General features: G+C 39.1%; 1 protein-coding gene across 11 annotated transcripts in view; it reads right to left on the bottom strand.

The window, feature by feature from the left end:
• Positions 1 to 23,544, bottom strand: part of plekha5 (pleckstrin homology domain containing, family A member 5) — a 148,538-nt gene that overhangs the window by 76,688 nt on the left and 48,306 nt on the right. The window contains exon 1 of one of the 11 annotated variants that reach the window (XM_057837495.1): positions 3,780 to 3,983. The exons of the other annotated variants lie outside the window; for them this stretch is intronic. The gene's annotated coding sequence lies outside the window, so the exon portion shown is untranslated. Of the gene's footprint in view, positions 1 to 3,779; positions 3,984 to 23,544 lie in introns of those variants that run through there. 11 annotated transcript variants of the gene reach the window in all.

The following is a 23,544-nucleotide window of genomic DNA, read 5'->3' as shown; positions in this document are numbered from 1 at the left end:
GGATTGTAAGTCCATACAACTGTCTAACGATTTTTTAAATGGAAGTTGCCTTTAGAGCTGTCCCGACTAGTCGACACAGTCGACGTAATCGATGACGTAAATCCGTCGACGAGCACAACATCCCGTCGACGGTCAATGAAGGGTTAAAAAAATATATGCGTGGAAAGTTAGAATGTCGAATGCTCTGTTTGCAAGCGGGGAAAGCGGCACAAAGCCAAAAAAAGTGCACCAGAGTGTCCAAAACATTGACTTATTTCAAAGAAACAAAGGAGAGTACGCTCTTCTGTCCTGTCTCTTCAGTGCCAAGCTTGGCTGCACGTCGGCCGTGAATAAACACCTCAAGCGCCTTCACGCAGTTTGTTTTTTTTTTTTTTTTCATTTTTTTGTACACCAGAGGGTGCTGTCGCCTTACTAAATAATAATGTTTCATTGACAATGGACCTATAATTGCTATTAGTATTGTTCTTAATGCTAATTGAAAGGTTTATTTCATGTTATGGTTTATTTTATGTATAGAAAATTATATAAGGTTAAAAGGTCATAAATATATACAGTATATACAGTGATTGCACTCAAGGGAGAGATTGTCAATGATAAGGTAAAGGCAATTCATATAGGCAATTCATTGATATATAAATAAGGTTTAAAAGGAAAAAGGTGAAAAGTTTTTGTTAATTTCTAATTGTGTTGCTTTATTTGTGTGCACCGTAGCTCTTACGGTGTGTTTACATCAAGGATGGAATAAAAGTTGTAAACCATCAGTTTAAGAGACCATCTTTTCAATCGGGATGCTGCACTAGTTAATTCTATCAGCATTTGAACTCATTGTTTATTTGTGATTTATTATTGTTATTTACGTGTTTATTTGTACTTTAATAAATGATTTGAGTGTTCCAATATGTTTTTTGTGAATTGATAAGTGTCAACAAAAATTTCACTGCTAAATTAGTAAAAAAAAAAAAAAAAAAATTTAATTATTAGATTAGTCGACTAATCATAAAAATAGTCGGCTGACTAATCGGGAGAAAATTAGTCGTTTGGGACAGCCCTAGTTGCCTTTATGTGCGTCGTATCAACGTGCATTTTTGTTTAATAAAATAATTAATATATATATATATATATATATATATATATATATATATATATATATATATATATATATATATATATATATTTTTTTTTTCAAATTATTATTAAATTTATTAGGATCATGGAAGCTCCCACTTGGGGAAAATATATACATATATCCTGTATATACATAATAAAAATGTATATGGAAACAGCACTGGCCTGCTTACTGTAATCCATGACTGCACTAATGTCAGTTACTTAATATTATAAAGTATTACTAATAGTAGTATACTATAAAATTTATACTATATATTTAATTTTTGTTACTGTGGGTATGTGTGCCTTTCATTCAAAATCATTGTGGTAATTTCAGTGTGCCCTCTACTTGATCTATTTTCAGGTTAAAACAAACAAAAGTTGAACAGTTTTTCCCATCCCTCCAAAATGAGGAATGCACACCAGAAAAAGCATCTGAACTCACACAAATTATTCTGAAAATGGTTGTCCGGGACATTGCAATTCATTTTAACATTTAGAACAATATAGACAATGGCATACCACAAAAAGAGTAAGAATTGTTTTGACTCCTGTTAAAGAGGTGAAGTCACAGTGTTTCCGTTTACATTTTTTTGCTTTAGTTAATGCCAGCAGCATTTGACCTCATTGTTTGTGATTTATTATTGGTGTTTATGTTATTTATTAATACGTTAATAATGAATGTAGGTGTTCCAAAACGTTTTTTTTTTTTTTTGTGAATTATTAAGCTTGAACAAAAATTTCATTATTAAAGTAGTAAAAAATAAATTTTAAAAAATTATTAGATTAGTCGACTAATCGTAAAAATAGTCTGCTGACTAATCGGGAGGAAATTAGTCGTTTGGGACAGCCCTAGTCTACACCTACGGTTTTTTTTTTTGCTTTTTTTTTTACTGAGGATCCTGCCCTCAATCATCAGGAAATAAATGATTACGTCCACACCAGCAGAAGAAAAAAAATATATAATTTTTTAAAAAAAAAAAGCTTCCACAGCCAACCACATTCATTAATTTTTAAGTACATTCATAACAATGCGTGAAAAATAATTGTCCGTAATACCCTCATCTTACTGACATACTGAAATAGTAGTTTGGTTTAGCCTGAAAGTATTTTTGAACAATTTTGGAACTAATGTACAAAACATTTAAAAAAAAAATTTTTTAAATAAAAAAGGAGGGGGGGTGCATCAATAATCCTTTTTTAATCGAATCGGAGCCTCTGAATTGTAATCGTAATCGAATCGTTAGGTGCCCAAAGATTCCCAGCTCTAATCAGTATCCACATAATGGCGCCACAAACGCAGAATTCACAAATCTCTTTAGACGGCTTTTTTAAGAACCCTTGTTTAAATGTGCGAGTGCATGATAGGCCAAACCGTAGAAAAAGCTATTCTTTTTGACAAATACCCTGCTACGTGTAGACATGGCCTTAGTTCCATGTACTGCCATACTTGCGATAGATGTCAAATACATTTTGACTGAGAGTTCTGGTAGTGAATGAGTAAAGCCAACCCTTTCAGGCAAAATAGATTTGATGTCCATCACCATCAATGGCAGCGAATGAGTTAACACTGCAAAAAGAGCCAGTAATACTGAGGCCATCATAGACAAGACAAACATCTGCTTTGACAAGCAAACAACATATGGGGTCCACAGACAATAAAATGAAGTGTGTAGGAACATTATTCTGCTAGGACACAAGTTTATATGAGGCTTGGCTTCAAGCTAATAACATTAAGTATACAAACACTGGCATGATGGAAAAATGAGGGTGAAATTGATTTGTAGAAATGAAATTTTGCATAGAAGCTAACACGATTCATAAAAGCAAACCCTGTGCAATGTCTCACTAAAGATGATGCTCTGCAGATTTGGTTTTGGCGGCTTGTAAGGAAGATGTGAATTAATTGCTGTTTAGGATAAACCATAACTGGCTAATCCAAGCCCTAAAAGATCAACCACAGCCAGAAATAAGAATTTTCCTGGGAGGAAACTATGGTTTCTGCTTTCGACCGACTGCTTGGAATCAAAATAAAGGTCATACAGTGAACAGGATGTATACACATACATAACAAGTTCAACACAAGAACGCAGTTTAGGGTAAAACATTCAAAACCTGCTTCCATCCATTTTCTATTCTACTTCTTATGAACTGAATTGAAATGAGACCTGAGATTGGCTGGCAACCGATTCATGGTGTAGCCCGCCTAGTGCCCGTGCTTAGCTGAGACCCTCGTGAGGATAAGCGGCTCGGTCGGAAGATAAATTAATTCAACTAAACTGGAGCCTGCATAAGCGGGGAACAGTACCCCCAAGTCAGGTCGTCACTCGTCAGCCAATCACAGTAATTGTTTTTCTGGACCAATGAAACTATCTTTTAACAACGACACAATGTATTGAATAACAATTTAAGTAGAATATATATTTTGTCTATCTTCCTTACGTGAACGTGTTCCCTGGTCTAGATTTCGCAGCTCGGTCGTTAACTTCCAACTCCAAGAAGGCAGTAACACGCGATTTTTTTTTTAAAAAAAAAAGAGGGGAAACAACTGACCAACCTTCCAAAAGTGGGCACAAACAGAAAACAACATGTAGTAAAATCCCATTTACAATACAATGATTACCACAAACTGCTTCTGTTTTCTTTTTTGGTTCTTTTTTTCTTTTACTCACATTACTCTCCATAAAGTCCACGCTGTTCAAGAAGCACAGAAAGGATGAAAATAAAAATAAAAAAAATCCTCGCGTATCCGGGGAAACTATTCAAGCTAAATAGTTGGTTTCTTGTTGTTCCGAAATAGACGTTGGGATGCTCATTCGCCCTGCAGCTGTGCTTTCGAGACGTCCTCCTCTTGCTAACTGACGAGCAGCGCGCGCCAGCACTACAAGCAACCACACGCATGCACATTCAAGCGCGCGCACGCACTGTAGTGAAACCTGAGAAGCGGTGACGTCACAGCATGGCTCTGAGGCAAGGTGCACTGTCATTAGATTAGACTAGGCTTGTGTGGGTCAGATCACGATCACTGTAAAACCTGGCCTTCTAGGTTACTGTACTAGTGTTGTAATTGTAGACATGAATGGAAACTACAATAAAGTCAAACCTCTCATAGTTTCCACAAACTACTAATAAATGACACATCGAGCTGTTTGGTCAAATTTGGAATAGTTTTCCATCAGAAAAATTATAATAAAGGAAATATTGTCAAACAATTATGTGGAATTTGGGGGGATATTGACATCGACATTGATATTGGGGGGCTTGGTTGCCAAGATATTGACTGATACTTCACTTTCCCAAAAAAAAGTCTATTGTTCTTCCAAGAGCTATTTTAACAATTTTTAAACAGCATATATTTATAAACGATTCGGTATCGATAAAGACTTTATTGATTCCTCTGCACTCTTGTAAATATACAGTACACATATAGGACTTTCTTAATTTCTGATAGGAAGTACTGTTTCTGGCATTTAATGAGTGGAGCATAGCTGCATGTATCCATTGGCTCATTCTTCAGCAAGCCCTGACAAAGAAGGCCTGTTGAGAAAATAAATATTGGTACACTCTGCTGTTAATGGCTCATCCTGAAACTATTTGACTCCCCTCAGATAAAGTGGTTGTGAATATGTTGCACACAGTTCAAGGAACTGTGTAGCTGCATACGCTCTAGTGACAAACGAGAGAGGAATGCAAAATGAAATACTGCTATACCCAAAACAAAACCATCAAATCTAATACAGTACTTATTTCTGTTGACTTTTTTATTGAATACGGATATATCACCCCCCCCCACCCCCCCTATTAGATTGTATAGGTGTACCCAATCATGTTGTAATGCACAGCCTCCATTGTAAAAATGAGATGGTAAGTGAGAGATGAAAATAAATATAAAAATACAGCCAGTTGAAAATAAGAAGCCTGCAGCCATTGAGCAAATGGAAGCCCAGACAATGACCTCGTCCCCCGCCCAGTAGTCAAACAGTGCTTCCACTCATCAACCTGCTATTAGGAGTCAATGGGGCACAAAGTTGTCTACGGCCGGTCAACCCACTCTAGAGGCTGCTTTTCTCCCACACTTAGGTTCTTTTACCCTTTTAATATTGCTACATTAAAACCTAGATATTAATTCCCATATGACAACATGACACCCATCATGGCAAAGTGAAAAACCTCGGCCAGCTTTGGTACATCAATTATTCACCATATATCTGTTACAAAGTCAGCCCTTCAGATATCATTGCAAGCTCCTCTCCCCTGGAGACTTGGGATTTCGCTACCACTTGGAATACAGAATTGACATATCTAGAGGATATGGTATGATATTCAGTAGCTGGATCCATCAAAGAAGAATCTGTGGCTTAAGAGTTTTTATTCAAATTTACTATGAAAAGGTGTCAAAGGTGAGTGTCAAACCAAGCCGTTAAGCCTTCTGTTTAAGTGATGCCTTGCTTCAGAAGAAAATATCTTTCTATCAAGGATAGAGGAATCCTCGTTTGTTATCATTGCCCAACCCATCATCCTGTTTTTTCCCATGATGAGCCCAATGAGTCACCATCAAATCTCACCAAAGACAGTATAGAAAACACATAGACAAAGCATGATATCTTACTTTGCGAACCAGTCTAGAGCTGAAACGATTACTCGAATTATTTGAGTAACTCGATTTTAAAAATTGATCTCCGCCTTGAGGAATCGTTTAATTTTGCCAGCTCTAAGCATGACATTTTGCCCGGACTACTTTTAATGCGGTACAACGTGCTGACGTCCAGTGTCTTAATGGACGTTTAATTACTTTAAAAAAGTAATTAATTACAGTTACAAATTACTTCTCCCAAAAAGTAATTGCATTAGTAACTCAGTTACCTGAATGTAAGAGTAATTAGTGACTTGGCAAAGTAACGTGATAATTTTCATGTTTTTTTTTTTTCTAAAAAAAAAAAAAAAAAAAAAAAAAAAACAATTGGCCCTAGCTCAATTCTTTACACTAAACCTAACTAGACAAAGGGGTATTGCGGATATTGCGATAACTAGGTAGTAACTATTGCTGTGTGTGGAAGTCATTTTATGTTGTTAATCAACCGTTAAAGTTGTTAAATTGCTCCCGTTATTGCAATAGGTCACTTCTGTCTACTTTCGACATGTGTAAGTTTTAAAACTGTTTCATCATTTAAAGATAGATTTAAGTCAAGATTATGACTAAGATTAAGATAAAAACACTTAGGTTCGCTCGGAAGTTTCTCTACAACAGAGCCTTTCTGAGAGGTCTACTGCTTTAAGATGGCGGCTGTTTATTAACGCATCTAGTTCTTTATACATGTTGCTAATGCCGCCTTGTCTGTCATTTGCATCTTAGTTCTATTTTACGTGATATCTACCGTAGCATCATATGGGCGTAGTTTGTAGGCTATTAGCTACAGTCAGTTATTTTTGGAGCCATGTAGCATCGCGTTTGCAATGCTGTCACAACTCCCTTGCCTCCTCCCCACTCCTGCTCAGCTCTCTTGTCTCCGTGAGTCAGTCTCTCTCAGACTTTTCTCGCGTCATTCAACCAACATAGTAACGCACGCCTTTCCTGCCTCAGTAACGGTAACGGCGTTGCCAAGATGAGGAAAGTAATTAATTAGATTACTCACTACTGAAAAAAATAACACCGTGAGTAACGCCGTTATATTCTAACGCTGTTATTAACAACACTGCTGACGTCACGTGCGTAGAGGAAGAAGGGAGAGGCTGCGGATATATTTGATTTCAACCACGCATGAATATACAGGTAACGACGAAGAAGCCGATGAAAGGGAAGAGAAAGGCACCAAGAAAAAGCATAAAATGTCAAAAGTGCAGGAGCATTTCAAGCTGGATACAAAGGCGACAGCTACCCATGGCCCCGCCGACACTTCCGCACCCCTGGCTGGACCCCGCGACCGATGACTGCCCCCGAAACGCGGGCCGGGCGCCAACACGCAAACCTGCCTGCCTAGCCCCCGCTCCACCAAATGTACCACAGAGGAGACATTCTCGGGACAAGGTAAAATTAAGTTAACGTAGCGCTAATAAATATGATTAACGTTACTCTACCATGCTAACATAACGTTAACCCTGCGGAGGGCCAGGTTTCTATTAGTTATGACTACTGTCGATGCGTGGGTAACATGTTTTTCATACAGGCTTTATTTAATCTGTCAAACCACAGAGCAATAGTGTGATTAGGCTTTAAAATAAAAACATAATAAAGCTAAATGTCAATTTTAGCTCAGTAGTCATTAATGGATTAAACACCAAGTAGCACTGGTGCCTAATGTGCTACAATACAGCAGGTATAATACACTTATTTTGAACACTGAAAAAACCCAAAATCCTATCAGGACTTACAAATTAGACTAACTTAAAACTTAGCTAGAACTTAAAAATATCTTGATACAAAAGGAAATTGAAACGTGGGAAAAACACCAATCTTTTAAGTGAAGTGTGTTATCAAGCGTAATGACAAGTTAGGTAAGAAATAAGATTTTTCCCCCCCCTTTTTTTATAAGATCTTAGAGTTTTTTTTTTTTTAAGTGAAAGCAGTAAATTTGTTGTTTTTTTGTTTTCTAGTCACACATGAGATTCACACGTATACCAGTGCCTCCAAAACCGTGACAAGTAGCGTGTACAGCAGTACAAAATGTTGGTCAGGCCCAACACAATCACATTTTTTGAACCATTCAGACGACTGATAAAATTAAACATGTATACCCTTAAAACAGACTGGAGGGTGTTCACCCGAGCTGCTACAAACATTTCTGAAGCACTGGTCCATCTGGGCCTTTTCAACAAGATTCTCAGGGAATCGTTATATGCTACTTGTAATCTCTGGAAATTTGCTTTGTTATAATTAGACCATAGATGCGCAGTGTAGAGTGGTGTACAATAGGCCTTAAAAAGAGCCACCTTGACCTCATCAGAGCACTGACCAAATTTACGGGAAAGGATATTCGCTTGGACATATAGAGAACGGCATTGGCGAAATATGTCCTCATTGTCTGTCAGCGTGTCGGTGATCATATGGCCGAGGTATTTCACCTGACTGCAGGACTTTAACACTTGACCAGCCAACTTAAAGTCAGGGAAGACCAATTGTTTATCCCCATTTGACCTTACGATCATGACGACACTCTTAGCATCATTATATTTGATATCGTGTAGTTCCCCGTACCTGGCACAAATAGTGAGCAGCTGCTGGAGACCAGCTGAACTTGGACTAAAAAGCACACAGTCATCGGCATACATAAGATGGTTCACCACCAACCCACCAGCCATGCAGCCGGTTTTACATCTACTTAACTGCTTTGACAAATCATTCATATAAAAATTGAATAAAATTGGAGATAAAATGCTCCCCTGTCTAACCCCATTGGTAACTGTTTATAATTGCTCTTTACCTCAAAAAAAAAAAAAAAAAATCCGATTACTCGAATCAATCGATGGAATTTTCAGTAGAAGTTTTACAATAGTAACTTCAGTTGATACTATCAATTAGAAGTGGTTTGGCTCCATATACTCTGAGAACGTTTTGTTAATGGGAACACAGTGTGTGAAGGCAGGTACAATACCATTAACTGCGCTTTATATTTCAGATTTAAACAATAAAAATGCTGATGTCATCTTTTTGCCTTCAGAAATAGGTACAGTACAAATGGAATGTTAAACCATGATCTCGCTTGTGTTTTGACCACAGGGCGTGAATGAAAGTGAGCTGCATCAGTTGCAAGAATTGTGAAATACCATACGAGCAACAGTGAAACCTATGAATTCATCAATTATGTCCATTCATCATCCTATAGTCTGACCTGTGACTGCCTAGTATGTGACTGTAAAGTACACTACGATAAGACAGAAAATTAGTTGAAGTAAAAGCCTATTTGAGTTCTTTCAATTCTTGTCAATATTGAAAACTGACATACTCATAACATACTGTCAATACTACTTACATACTCTTTGGACTGCAATCTTTCGTGTTCCACCTTTTCAGTGTTTGTGTGTGATTGCGCCTCAGCGCAATTACATACAGTATTTTTGACTGTAAAAAAACAATTGTATAATAAATATCTTAACTGTCTTGTGATGACTCAATTAACATTTATTTCTTTATTTTCACTTCCCTTTTTTCAGCATCAAAATAAGTTGTTTTGATGTTTTTTCATCCACATCCTTCTAAGTTGTCTATCAGACTTCTTCTGTTAGCAATTGAAGCTGTACAAAATTCTCATATTAGTATTCTGTCTTTGTCCAGGGTTTAAAGCAATGCTCATTACACAGCATCATTATAACAGCGTCAAATTTTTGGAAATTATGTAAATGCTTATTTAGAGCTTTTAAGTAATTTTGCAAAAGCACTCAGGGTTGTGCCCACAACAGCATCTAAAAGCATCCAAAAATAAGATGCATAAGAAAATACAAAGGCTTTTGGTAGAAAGGTCAAACACTCACAATTTTCCCCTAATTGCTAAAGGGTGCGGGATCCTCCCTGAACACCAGAAAATCATTTGACTGGTACTTGTGCAGTAACACAGACATTGTCATATTTTAAAAACTCCAAAATCATTCTACAGTGGATAAGATTGCCAAGGGGCAATATTCAACACTTATGGAAAAAGCATATATTCAGATAAAGAGTAGGTCATCTCTCCACTGGGACAATTATTAATGACAATGGCTTATTGCATTCCAACTCCATTAGAGGCGCCCCCTTGTTATCAGCGACAGCTGTACCCAAGAAGCTTTCAGACTCATCAACTACCCACACACAGTAAGGGACTTGCTAAGTGTTCTCATGTTTATATATCCTCAGAGGGTTTTTTTTTTTTCTCTACCTACTCATTTGCTCTGGACCCTGGCTCTTACCTCATCCACCCACACACCCACGTGCTCTTTTTGTAAGTGAAGAGCAGGTTGTTACCTACTGGAGTTAGGAACAACAGCCGCAGACAGCTGGGCTGCAGCAGAAGCGTCATTGTGAAGACAGCATTACTTTATCAGAAATAGCACAGGCCAGCAGACTATAGGGGCCGTTCCTACTGGGTGATGACAAAAAAATATATAGATTGCATAAATTGTCCCGTTATTAGCTGATCGGCAGGAAGCCAGTGACAAGGTGGACTGAGGTGACCATTCTTTGGGTGTGCTGGAACAAGGATAGAATTATTCCTGTAATTATTAGTGGTGCAACGGTTTGCGGTTCAAAGCCGAACCGTTCGGTTCGCCCTGCACGGTTCAATATGCCTTTATGAACCGCGCCTTTTTGGTTTTGCAATTAACATATTCCGAACGCTTATGGAATGAATTGATCGAGCTCTGTGTGGCTGTGTGTGACGTGAAGCACCGCTGTTGAGAAATTCCCGCCCCGCAAGTAAATGTCGGATCGCTATCAAGCACCTGTGTAATAGAAGCCGAGTAACGCCCTCTCTCGCTTACGAGCGAAGTGAAAGTGAAACAAGAAAGAAAACAAATAGCTATGGCGAGCGGAGGAGTGGAGAGACCGAATTTTGAGGAAGCACCGGCTTCTTTCAAATCTGCGGTGTGGCAACATTTTGGTTTCCCCGTGGATTACAATGCGGAGGGAGAGAAAATATTGAAGAAAAAAAAAAATTGCAAGCATTGCTCAGCGCTTGTTCCCCATGTTGATGGCAACACTTATATAACGTGACTCCGGTACCTCAGCCAGCATCACCCACAGATATCACTTTCTCAGGGTAGGACAACCCCAAAGATGACACCAGTGAAAACACACGACGGGCTTCGTTAATTTATTTGCAACGCTTGACCCGCGTTACATTGTTCCCTCGCGGATATATTTCTCCAACAACGTAATCCCCGACATTTATGAAATGGCACGTAAAGCCATCGAAGATGATTTCGCTAAAGCACATAGTTTCGCCCTGACCACTGATAGTTGGAAGTTGGACGTCCCATGCTACAGAGTGCTACTACCTAACTGTGACGGTCCACTATAATTCATACCTGTCAAATTGTACGGTCTCGTCGTAATTTGTACAAGTGAGCACTCATTTTTGAATGTGTACGCCGTACATTACGTTCAAAATCTGCACGTTTTTCGTGCATTACGTTTTTTTTTTTGTGTGTTTTTTTTTAATCCGTTCGGATTTGGTCACCGTTTCTGCAATGAGACAATGCGTTGCTTGAATGACTCGGAGAGGGAAGAGTGGTTGTTGAGACGCTGTAGCAAACGCGATGCTATGCTAAGTGGCTCCAATATTACCTGACTTAGCCGACAACATAAAATCTACGCCTAGATGTCTCATGCATATAGAACTACATGCGAAATTACTTGGTAGCGTTAGTAAACAGCCGCCATTTTAGAGCAGTGAACTTCTCAGAAAGGCTCTGTTGTAGTAAACCTTACGAGCGAACCTAATCAACTTTTTATTTAAAATACTCCTAAATCGGCAAAATCTTGACTTGAGTCTATCTTTAAAGGATGAAACAGTTTTAAAATTTTCGAAATTTTCGAAGTTTTAAAAATGTCGAAAGTAGACAGAAGGGAACTAATGCAAAAACAGGAGCAATTTTATCAACTTTAACGGTTGGCTCACAACATTAAATGACCTCCAAATATAGCAAAGGTTACTATGTTTTTGGGGTTTTTTTTGTTTTTTTTCTAATGAAAAAAAAAAAAAAACATGAAAGGTATCACCTGTTACTTTGCCAAGTAACTTTTTTACTACTGTGTATTTCAGTAGTCAGTCACTACACTAGCCAAAGAGCTAAGAGGCATTTTAACAGTCGAAAATGTTTACATTTTAAGTGTTAATTTCATTTTTTAAAAAGCAAACTAAAGGCAGTTTAAAAAAAAAAAAAAAAAAAAAAAAAAAACGAAACCGTGATCCCAAAACCGAGGCTCAAACCGAACCGTGGGCTAACTGAACCGTTGCACCCCTAATAATTATAGGTTTGTCGTGTCCTCTTTTCAGTCTCAGAGGTGAAAACTCAACTTTATTATAAAGGTCAGAACCGGCAAGAAAAAAGTATGTTCAAACTTTAACTGAAATTATTAAATTAAGGTCACCCGAAAACAAAACGTTCCAAAGTAATTGTAATTTATTTTTCGGATCATTATTATTTTTGTAACCATTTCTAGTACTGTATGCTTGAGGATGCAAACATCCAAGCATGAATTTAATGAATTCGAGTAACATTGTTGCATGCCTCTTCAATAAAAATATAAATTCATTCTCAAATCACACAAAAACTGCAGTGATAAAACATTTAAGTAAGGATATTTTGTTTTAGTTCTAAGAAATGAAAGGTACTGTATTGTGTCTTTTTCATATTGTCCATTTTGAACACCGAATGTCCTAAAAGTAGGAATAGTGCTATTAAAAGTGGCAAGACGCAACGTAATGTACCCTTTCACATTCAGTCTTAGAACAGTACAAAACAATAAACTTTGCGTTTATAATAAATAATAATTTTGTTACCCTCTCCATAAAAAGACAGGAAATAAGTGTCCATTTTGTATTTCAAACAGCTGCTAGTCTACAAGGTTGTCAAATAGCAAGAATGAACAACTGCACTTTCCAATTCTGTTGTGGTGCTGATAATGTGGAAAACCCACACGGCACAACCGCCATTACAGTTGCATCTATCTGTTTTTTTTTTGTTTTTTTTTTTAACGGATATAATGACAGGAAAATACTTCCGCTGACAAGCCAATTAAAAGCTGAAGAGGAACACAGCTAATTTTTCACAAGCATAATAAATGAACAAATCAATGAGGAAGTCAAACTCTACCAAGTGCCTGGCTGATAGGACTCTTTAGTGAGCCATACACCCCGCTGATAATAATTACATGCTCTGACTAAAAATCCCAGAGCTAATGACTCATTGAAAATCAATGGGTTGTATCTAGGATTTGTATCATACTTGAGACACAATACAGGCGCAAAAACAAAATCTGAAAGCACGGTAAATGTATAGTTGCATACTTAAACAAAGCTACTAAAGTCCAAATAAAGGAAAAAGTGTTTGCATAGGGCCAGCGGATTACTGAACATTGAGCTGTTTTCAAGCACGCTGGCCCAAGTGAATGAAATCACAAGAGGTCATCAAGAGGACATGGTAGACAGCCTCACTTTATGGCCAAGACTAGTTTTTAAGTCTTCACTTCATCACTGTTGAAAATTCCAAATTTTGCATGCCAAGCACCACGTATTCCCTTTCACATCAGCCCTCAACACTGCAACCCGAACAAAGCACGCAAACACATTTTGGTCAGCCTCTGACAACGTGCTTATCAAGCTTGACTTTTATCTTTTCCCATTAAGGATAAAAGATTGTACCGGCTCCAAACCCCACCTTCAGGACATACACATGATAGGTGAAGATTTTTGTTAGCTGAAATTTTAATCCCCTAATTCAGTGTTTTTCAACCGGTGCCGTGAGAGATCGTCAGGTGTGCCGCTAAAGTTCTCGGTCGTGAGCAGATGAGCGAGGTATTGCTCGTGTAGCGTTCAAGAACTGTTCGGATTTCTAGCCATCAGCAACTGTATATAAAAGGCTACAAAGTCAAGTGATTGTTTGATAAGATATTCACAGTTTATCGTTCAGTGCATTCAGCATCAGTTGATTCCCACATTTGGCTGACGTAAATATGTGAAAAGTTGGATTACGCATGCACCTACCAGAATGCGGAAGTCAATAGGGAATGGGACGTACTACGTCATTGTTTGGACCCGCCTCCATGCTGGCAATATAATTCACTTCCGGGCCGGCAGAGTCAATGCGGATTGTAACGTGTGGTAGTGCTAAGCTAACTCTTTCGGTGTTTTAGAAAGAAAATATGGGTGCTTATTGTTGCGTTACCGGGTGCAACAGCGTCTCCTACGACAAAAAAAGGGGTTAGGAAAAATGGACTCACTTTTCACCGTTTTCCTGCATGGAGGACCAAATATCAGATCACGAAGGTACGACGGATGGCTGGATTGCAGCGGTTCGTCGGAAAAGCATTTCTTATGATCATATTTCTGCTGGAATGAGAGTGTATTCCCCTCATCTCTACTCTTGTAAGTTGAACGATTTATCCGTTTTGGTTTCAATACGTTTTTTGTTTTTGTCTTTACTGTTGTGTAAATCTGCCTCGGTAGCAATGCTAACCTACTCCTCCTCATCACCTACCTGTTGTGTTACTAGGAAAACCTGCATATGAAATGCTGACAACACATCCCGATTGGTCACCATATCTCTTCTTGGGTTATTCTGAGGTCAAGCGCACCACATCGGAGCGTTGAGAGGTTGGAAAGGCGAAGAGTGCACGCTGAAACTTCAGTTTGCTCTGATCTTACAAACACGATCCCAAGTGTTATGAAAAGTCAATAAAATATGAATACCAAAACATGACTTGAACAACTTCTTGACAAACTGTAACTGCTTGTTGTTTACTTCAGGTCTTCATAATAAACTGGTGTAATAATTACAAAGTCAGGTGACTTAATTTTGTTATTCTATTTGGAATATGCATTGACAATTTTTGGACAGTGTTGTAGACAAGAACTGGGACTGATAAGTTGCAATAGATTTATTTCAAGTAATGCAATTTCTCCAATACGATATTTGAATTGACAGTTTAAAATCTTTAAATTAGTGCAAACAAGGCCCACCCTCTGACGGTGGCAGCAAATATTATATAATTATAAGTAATACACAAATACAAGATCACAATAAACGTGTCTTTGTCAAAGCAGTTTAAAACACTATTTACTGGCCTTGGGTAAATTGCCAGACAGGATAAATATGTGCTTTAAAGTTCTTGCATTTCCATTTTAAGTATTGCAAGTACTAGTCTCCAACACAGTATTTGAACTGACAGTTTAAAATCATTTTAGTACAAAATGGCCCACACTCTGGCAGGGGGCAGCAAATATTATAATACATAATACATTATAAAAAGCTATATACTATATAAATACAAGATCACAACAAAACCTGTATTTTTCAAAGCAGTTAAAAAACATCCAGTCGCCTTAGGTAAATAAAGGTGTATAAATATGTACTTTACAGTTCTTGCATTTCTATTTTAGGTATTGCAACTTTTCCAACACTATTTGAATTGACAGTCTAAAGTCTACATAAGTGCAAATAAGAATATTATAATTTAAAAATAATAATAGAATATATAAATTCAACATTACAATGAAAGGTGTCTTTGTCAAAGTGGTTAAAAAAAAAAAAAAAAAAAAACGTCACTGGCCATAGTTAAATAGCCAGGCAGAATAAATATGTGCATTAAAGTTCTTGCATTTTCACAAGTTAAAAGCCCGCAGTTCATCGACGAGAAGGGCAGACCCAGATGGCGTCTGCTGCAGGGGCTTGTTTGAGTCCGACACAGGACAAATGGAACCACTCCATTGAACAAATTTTCTTTGTCAAATGATCCAAGAAGAGAGATGGTGACCAATCGGGATGTATTGTCAGCAGGTTTACCTAGGAACACAACAGGTAGGGGAGTCGTAGTAGGCGAGCATTGCTACCGAGGCAGATTTACACAACGGTGTAAAAAAACAAAAACGTATTGAAACCAAAAGTGGATAAATCGTTCAACTTACAAGAGTAGAGATGACAGGAACACACTCTCATTCCAGCAGAAATATGATCATAAGAAATGCTTTTCCGACGAACCGCTGCAATCCAGCCATCCGTCGTACCTTCGTGATCTGATATTTGGTCCTCCATGCAGGAAAACGGTGAAAAGTGAGTCCATTTTTCCTCACCCCTTTTTTTGTCGTAGGAGACGCTGTTGCACCCGGTAACGCAACAATAAAGCACCCATATTTTCTTTCTAAAACACCGAAAGAGTTAGCTTAGCACTATCACACGTTACAATCCGCATTGACTCTGCCGGCCCGGAAGTGAATTATATTGCCAGCATGGAGGCGGGTCCAAACAATGACGTAGTACGTCCCATTCCCTATTGCAAGAAATTCACGGGTAGATGCACGACAGGAGCGTGCGTCTAACTGTGTGTTTGTTCAGTGCTGTGCGTAAATGAAAAGTGAGTATCCCAAGCATCATTCATATTTACATAAACACATTGTTATGAGTACCTTTTGTTGTTGTTATTATAGTTCGTCCTATTGTTTCGCATGGTAGTCCGTTAGCCTGTTGCTATGCTGCGATTCTCAACCAGCGTCAAGTTGCGGCATAGCGCAACGGAAGTAGGATTAATTCGCCTTCGAAATAAGTGCACTAAACCGGAAGTGCTCCGTTGGAGCGTAGAAAACAGGTCAAGCTTAACAGCGAATATTCCATCTACATGGTTTGAATTTAAGCAATGAATATTTATTTATTATTTTTATGTCTTTTGTGCAGATAAACCACACACACACAAACACCTACTCAAGCACACAACCATTCACACATCCACATGGACAGTTGGGATAAAAGGACTGTATAAAGTTTATTCAAAAAGGAATTGTATTAAAGGAAAAGGAGAAATCCAGCAGCCTGTCCCAGTGTCATTATTGCCTCTGCTTTGAGCCGGCCTTAATTGGTGTTTGGCCAACAAATTGACGTGAACACAGCTAAAATCATCCTAAATCAGCGAGAAACCAGTTTTCTCCATTACAGCGACCTTGCTGTCTGCGACAATTTGGACCCCAGCATGTCTACTGCACATCATTTGGTTACTCGTCATGTGTCGATATACTCAAAAGTGACCTTTCTATTTTATCCATATGTGACGACCGTCAATCCTCCCCGTGTTTTATTCCAACACATTGTTGAGGACAGGAAGGTGGCTAATGGCTAGAAATCCGAGCAGTTCTTGAACGTGACACGAGCAGCTATCCAACAGTGCTTTTCTGCCGAGCAAGTTTAAACGTCATCTCCAAACGAAACACCTGTCATTTCAAAACAAGTCGATGGACTATTTTGTTCGCCTTCGTGAAAACAGAAACAGACAACTTTTTTGACAAAAACTATAAAGGTAAATGAGAAAGCCCTCAAAGGCAGTTACTTTGTTGCTGAACTTGTTGCTAAATCCAAAATGTCAGACACCGTGACAGAGACATCAATACTACCTGCATGCAAAGCCATTGTCTGCGAGATGCTCGGCCCTGATCCGGTTAAAGATATTGCTCAAGTACCCCTGTCTGATAATTCTGAGCTTTTTCAGGCCTAACTGCTATTAAAAAAAATAAAAACCGAGAAAAACTAAGAGCTGTTGAAGAATAAGGATTTCAGCTTTGTGTTCATCTAAACAGGCTCAAGTTTCACACTGAGTAAGTATGCATACTGAGAAATTATTTTGTAATTAAATACACTGTACACTGTACACTTGAAAATATTAGAGAGGCCTGTAATTGTCAACAAGGGTAAACCTCAACCATGAGAGACAGAGTGTGGGAAAAAAAAAAAAAATCACATTGTTTGATTTATAAAGAATATATTTCTAAATTAGAGTGGAAAATAAGTATTTGGTCACCTACAAACAAGCAAGATTTCTGGCTGCCAAAGAGGTCTAGCTTCTTCTAACGAGGCTCCACTCGTTACCTGTATTAATGGCACCTTTTTTAACTCATTATCGGTATAAAAGACACCTGTCCACAATCTCAGTCAGTCACACTCCAAACTCCACTATGGCCAAGACCAAAGGGCTGTCGAAGGACACCAGAGACAAGATTGTAGACCTGGTCCAGGCTGGGAAGACTGAATCTGCAACAGGTAAAACACTTGGTGTAAAGAATCAACTGTGGGAGCAAGTATTAGAAAATGGAAGACCACTGATAATCTCCCTCGATCTGGGGCTCCATGCAAGATCTCACCCCGTGGCGTCAAAATGACAACAAGAACGGTGAGCAAAAATCCCACACGGGGGCACCTAGTGAATGACCTACAGCAGGGGTGCCCAATCCTGGTCCTCGAGAGCCCCTATCCAGCTTCTTTTCTGTGTCTCACTCCTTTAACACACCTGAATCAAATCATCAGCTCATCCGCAAGCTCTGCAGCAGCCTGATAACGATCCTGAATAGTTGATTCAGGTGTGTTAGAGGAGGGAGACACGGAAAATAAGCTGGACAGAGAGCTGGGACCACAGGAACAAAGGTGACTATTAGTAACAAATAACAAATCCTGCAATGCCAGACGAGTTCCCTGCTGAAAAAAGTACACGTCCAAGCCCGTCTGCGGTTCGCTAGAGAGCATTTGGATGATCCAGAAGAGGACTGGGAGAATGTGATATGGTCCGATGACACCAAAATAGAAATTTTTGTAGAAACACAGGTTCTCGTGTTTGGAGGAGAAAGAATACTGAATTGCATCCGAAGAACACCATACCCACTGTGAAGCATGGGGGTGGAAACATCATGCTTTGGGGCTGTTTTTCTGCAAAGGGACCAGGACGACTGATCTGTGTAAAGGAAAGAATGAATGGGGGCATGTATCGAGAGATTTTGAGTGAAAATCTCCTTCCATCAGCAAGGGCATTGAAGATGAGACGTGGCTGGGTCTTTCAGCACGACAATGATCCCAAACACATAGCCAGGGCAACAAAGGAGTGGCTTCATAAGAAGCATTTCAAGGTCCTGGAGTGACCTAGCCAGTCTCCAGATCTCAACCCCATAAAAAATCTGTGGAGGGTGTTGAAAATCCGTGTTGCCCAAGGACAGCCCCAAAACATCACTGCTCTAGGGGAGATCTGCATGGGGGAATGGGCCAAAATACCAGCAACATTGTGTGAAAAGCTTGTGAAGAGTTACAGAAAACGTTTGGCCTCCGTTTCTGCCAACAAAGGGTACATAACAAAGTATTGAGATGAACTTTTGGTATTGACCAAATACTTATTATCTACTATGATTTGCAAATAAATTCTTTAAAAATCAAACAATGTGATTTTCTGTTTTGTTTTTTTTTCAACATTCTGTCTCTCATGATAGAGGTTTACCCATGTTGACAATTACAGGCCTCTTAGTGGGAGAACTTGGTTGACTAAATACTTATTTGCCACACTGTAACTTGACGCAGTAAGCAGTTTTTCTCCAAGGTTTACGCTGCATTTGACACAACTAGGTCCCAAATACAAAACAACCTACTTGGCCCTTTTAAAAACCGAACTCAAAATGATACAGTGAAACTTAAACAGATAATACGACTGACAATCGTGGTGAGATCGTACCATAGGTAGACTTCATAATGATATTGACGGGTCACATTCATCAGACACTACGCCTCGCCTTCAAGTAGGGGGCCGTCCTACACTCCGCTTCAGTCGGTCGAAGTCGGTCGCAGTTATTCTCCAATGCCGGATTTAGGTTGAAAAAGTATGAAAGCTGTACCGTATACAAACAGGAAGGATTTGTTCAAGGATTCCAGGTACAGTAATCGTTGCATTTTTCGTACCATGCATGCATTCTGAAACGTTGTGAAAAAAATCAATGGGAGAAATTAACCGCTACGGCATTGGCGTCATAAATCGCAGTATTTATGTAAAATAAATGCTAAATGCCCGTTTTTTTTTTTTTTTTTTTTTTTTTTGCTTTTAACCAAGAATGGAGATTGTTTTACAATCATATCTATAAATAATTCAGGGATTTAAGCATTTATTCCCAAAAAATTCAACGTAAAAAGGTCTTTGTGATGATAAGTCGGCACCACAGTGGCTAAAAGACGAGCAGCACATTCGCCATATTTACGTAAAATAAGTGCCAACTGCCCGATTTTTTTACTTTTAACCAAGAATCGAGACTGTTTTACGTACATATCTATAACAAATTCAGAGATTTAAGCATTTATTCACAAGAACTTTAAACATATTACAGTGTTTGTCTGTTTCCACTCGGTTAGCTTTGACAGAGATAGGCCCCCTATTAATTAGCCTCACACACAGTGTTATGAAGTCTATGATAGTACAAGCTTTGTTTGTGAACAGACTGTTGGTGAGCAGCCCACAAGAACAACCTAATCTGTTTGGCAGCCTTGATCAAGTTAAAAAAATAAGCTTATTTTTTAACGAATACCCAACAATAACCAAACTTGGTCCAGTTGAGTTCATGGTTTTGTACAGGCTATCCAACATCCTACTGCTGTATTCCATGAATGTGGACAGTAAAACCTTGGTTTTCGCATGCCCTGGTTTTCATGATTCCACTTTTTTTGGTTTATATTTTGATTCATTTTCTGTATATATGCTAATTTTTCATACAAAAAAAATCCTGCTGATTCCTTTTTTCTCCTAATTTAGTAAGCATCATTCTGCATGCCCATCAGAAGTATTTCAGCAATTCATAAATTGTGTAATGAGCTGAAAGGCGAAGCTCTCTATTTACCGGTCGATCTACGTTCCTATTCTCACCTATTGTCACAGGCTGTGAGTCGTGTCCGAAAGAACAAGTGGCCAAAATGGGTTTCCATTGCTGTGTGTCCGGGCTCTCGCTTCGAGATAGGATTAGAAACTCGATCATCTGGGAGGGGTTCGGAGTAGAGCCGCTGCTTTTCCACACAGAGAGGAGCCAGATGAAGTGGCTCGGGCATCTGGTTATGATGCCTCCTGGACCCCTGAAAGTGAGGTGCTCCAGGCCCATATAATTAGTAGGAGGCTGCGGGGCTGACCCAGGACACGCTCGGGAGACTATGTCTTCTGGCTGGCCTGCGAACGCATTTGGATCCTCCTGGATCTTAGTGCCCCTGCCCCCTAAGCCCCGCTCCTCCTCCCTGTGTGTGTGGGTGTGTTTGTGTGTCTACCTTGATTGCAGGACTGAACAGATAAGTGAACCTGGGACTAGGTGCTGATAATCATCGTCAACAGCTTCCTTAAACCGGTCTTTGGCCTCACTTCATTACCAGATGAATGCATCCACTCAAGCCTAAACTTAGTCTTCGGATCCAATAATGTTGTATTGAGCTTATTTTGCCTTTTGTTTCCAAGATCCCGTATCGCTTGCCTGGAGGGCCTGCTCACCCACCAAATCACCCACCTCATTCTTCGGAGACCATCTGCCATTCTGTCAGTAAACTATCGTTATTACTACTAGTTTTCCTCATTTATCTGCGCTTAGGTCCCCTGCTACCCCAGAGCCCTACCACCAGAAGAGCTAGATAAAGTGTCTCGGGAGAGGGAAGTCTGGGACCCCGGGACCTGACCACGGAAGAGCTGGAGAAAATGGATGGATGGATGGATGGATAAACTGTGTAAAACAAAAAATAAGGTCAAGACTTTAAAAATAAAGGGCCATAGAAACACCAGTTAAACTGCATTATTGGCATGCTTTTATTTTAAAGGTCTGACTTTGAGAGGATTATAGCACTGATGTCACCTAGATTTTTCAAAATGGTAATAGTAGATCTGGAGAGTTGTTGCATTGTCATATACGCCTATTTGGGTTTTTTATTTTATTTATTTTTTTTTTTTTTTATAAACAATTCAAAATGAAGTTTCAAGTTCAAGACATTTGATTTGAAAAAAAAAAAGCGAGCTGTTTAACATAATTTAAGAAGGAACTAGCAAAGTATGAAAATGGCGAGTTGAATGAAAATGACAAATTGAATTTATGCGGGCAATACTGCTTTGCAGGGTTTCTACATGCTTCCTCAAGTTAAATTTAAGACTTTTTAAGCCCTAATTAAGATCTTTTTTTTTTTTAAACCTAATACCTATTTCACAGCTATATCGACAAACAAAGACAAAATCCTTGAATTTGTGTATTTCTTGAAAGTGAAAATGTGGAATGTGTGCAGGATGTTACAATGCAGCATATTGAATAGGCTACTCACGCGACACCACCGATTTGGCTACGTAGGCCGTTTTGTCGGCACCACAAGTAAAAGTGTTGGCAATGTCTGAGTTCGGGAACATGTACCTGAAATGCCTTCATTGCCATTGTAAATGGTAAATGGTGTTATATAGCGCTTTTCCACCTTTCAAGGCGCTCAAAGCGCTTTACACTATCTCGCCATCCACCTACTGGTGACGCAGCACCAGGAGCAACGTGGGGTTCAGTATCTTGCTCAAGGACACTTAGGAGAGTTCATCAGGGCAGAGAACTGAACCCTCAACCTCTGTGTTGGGGGACAACTACTCTACCACTGAGCCACGCCACCCCATTGTAGGAATTGTGTTTAGCAATGGTGTGCAGAGTCTGCAACACCTCTACTTTCATTGTTGCTGTGGACCCAAACGATATGCGTAGAGCCACTCTCGCAAATCCACAAACAACCGCAGCTGGGCTGGGATGCAGGGTGTCTGCAGCACTAGCAGCTAGCTGGCTCGTGTTGGCTTCTGTTGCTTCGCTTACATTAGCAGCTTGCTGGCTGGCTTTAGCTCTCTCTCTTCAGGCTCGTGAGCAGCTGGCTGGCTTAAACAGGCAGATTGAAAATCGCCAGCAATGGAGGGAGTTTGTTTCTTTCCTCTCATGGAGTTTACTGTATCTGCTTGGACAATTTAGCATGGGACTCTAGTGCCTTCATGCCCATTGTACCCAGCTGATTTTTTTTTTTTTGTGTGTGTGTACGATGCAAAAAGCCTCAAACACACTGCTATCCACTGGGTTGAGCCAAAGGCGATAGACTTGTTTACTCAACCACGCTTGAATTTACATTTTCCAATCTCTCTAAGATGAAATGTATGGCTAGGTGTAAAAAAAAAAAAAAAAAAAAAATGCATCCGTGTAGTGGAGAGCATGACATTTTGTCGGGACCCCCGTTGTGACATGGGATTTAGGCGGGAATCAGGACGGGGCGTGAATGAAAATCTGTATAATAATAGTGATCTTTTTTAGCTGGTCGTACAGCACACCAAATTGAAGAAGCAGCCATATTTGTAGTCATCTTTCAGTGAGCCAACGCTGTTTTGACTTGGGTTAGCAAGTCAAAAGAACTACACAATACCATCAGTGCTTGCAATCGACGATTTTGACCTGAGGTTGTGTTGCGTTGTCAAGGATTGGCTCCTCCACCCCCGTTTATTTATTTAGGCTACTTTATTTAATCAAAATGACAAATGACACTTTTGAGGAGAAATGAGACGCAGAGAAGTTAAATACTGTACATCATAAACTTTAAATCCAAGATATAAAAGTTCAATACTTTTCTAAGACTTTTTAGGTATTATTTCCAAATTCATAAATTCAATCATTTTAAGACTTTTTAAGACTCTGCGGGAACCCTGGCTTTGGCTTTAGTACAATTTGGGTATAGTCAGATTTTCTGTGATGGATTAATCAGAAAAACAATATTCCAGATTGTGATTACTTGTATCATGTACATGAGTTATTTTTTTTTTTTTTTAATTGGGAATCAGTCCATGGTGTATTCCATCTCCTAGCAAAGAACTCTAACTTTAAGATGAATTTCATTGTACTACCTCTTCAGAGGTTTCTAACATATTTTTTCTAGCCATCTGGTCAGAAATGTCAGACTCACTAAATGCCTGGAACACAACATAACAACTTCAGG

This window comes from Corythoichthys intestinalis, chromosome 5 (assembly GCF_030265065.1).
Source record: "Corythoichthys intestinalis isolate RoL2023-P3 chromosome 5, ASM3026506v1, whole genome shotgun sequence".
In the NCBI taxonomy this organism is placed as follows: Eukaryota; Metazoa; Chordata; class Actinopteri; order Syngnathiformes; family Syngnathidae; genus Corythoichthys; species Corythoichthys intestinalis.
Note: the sequence above shows the minus strand (reverse complement) of the source record. Positions and strands in the feature narration are given on the sequence as shown.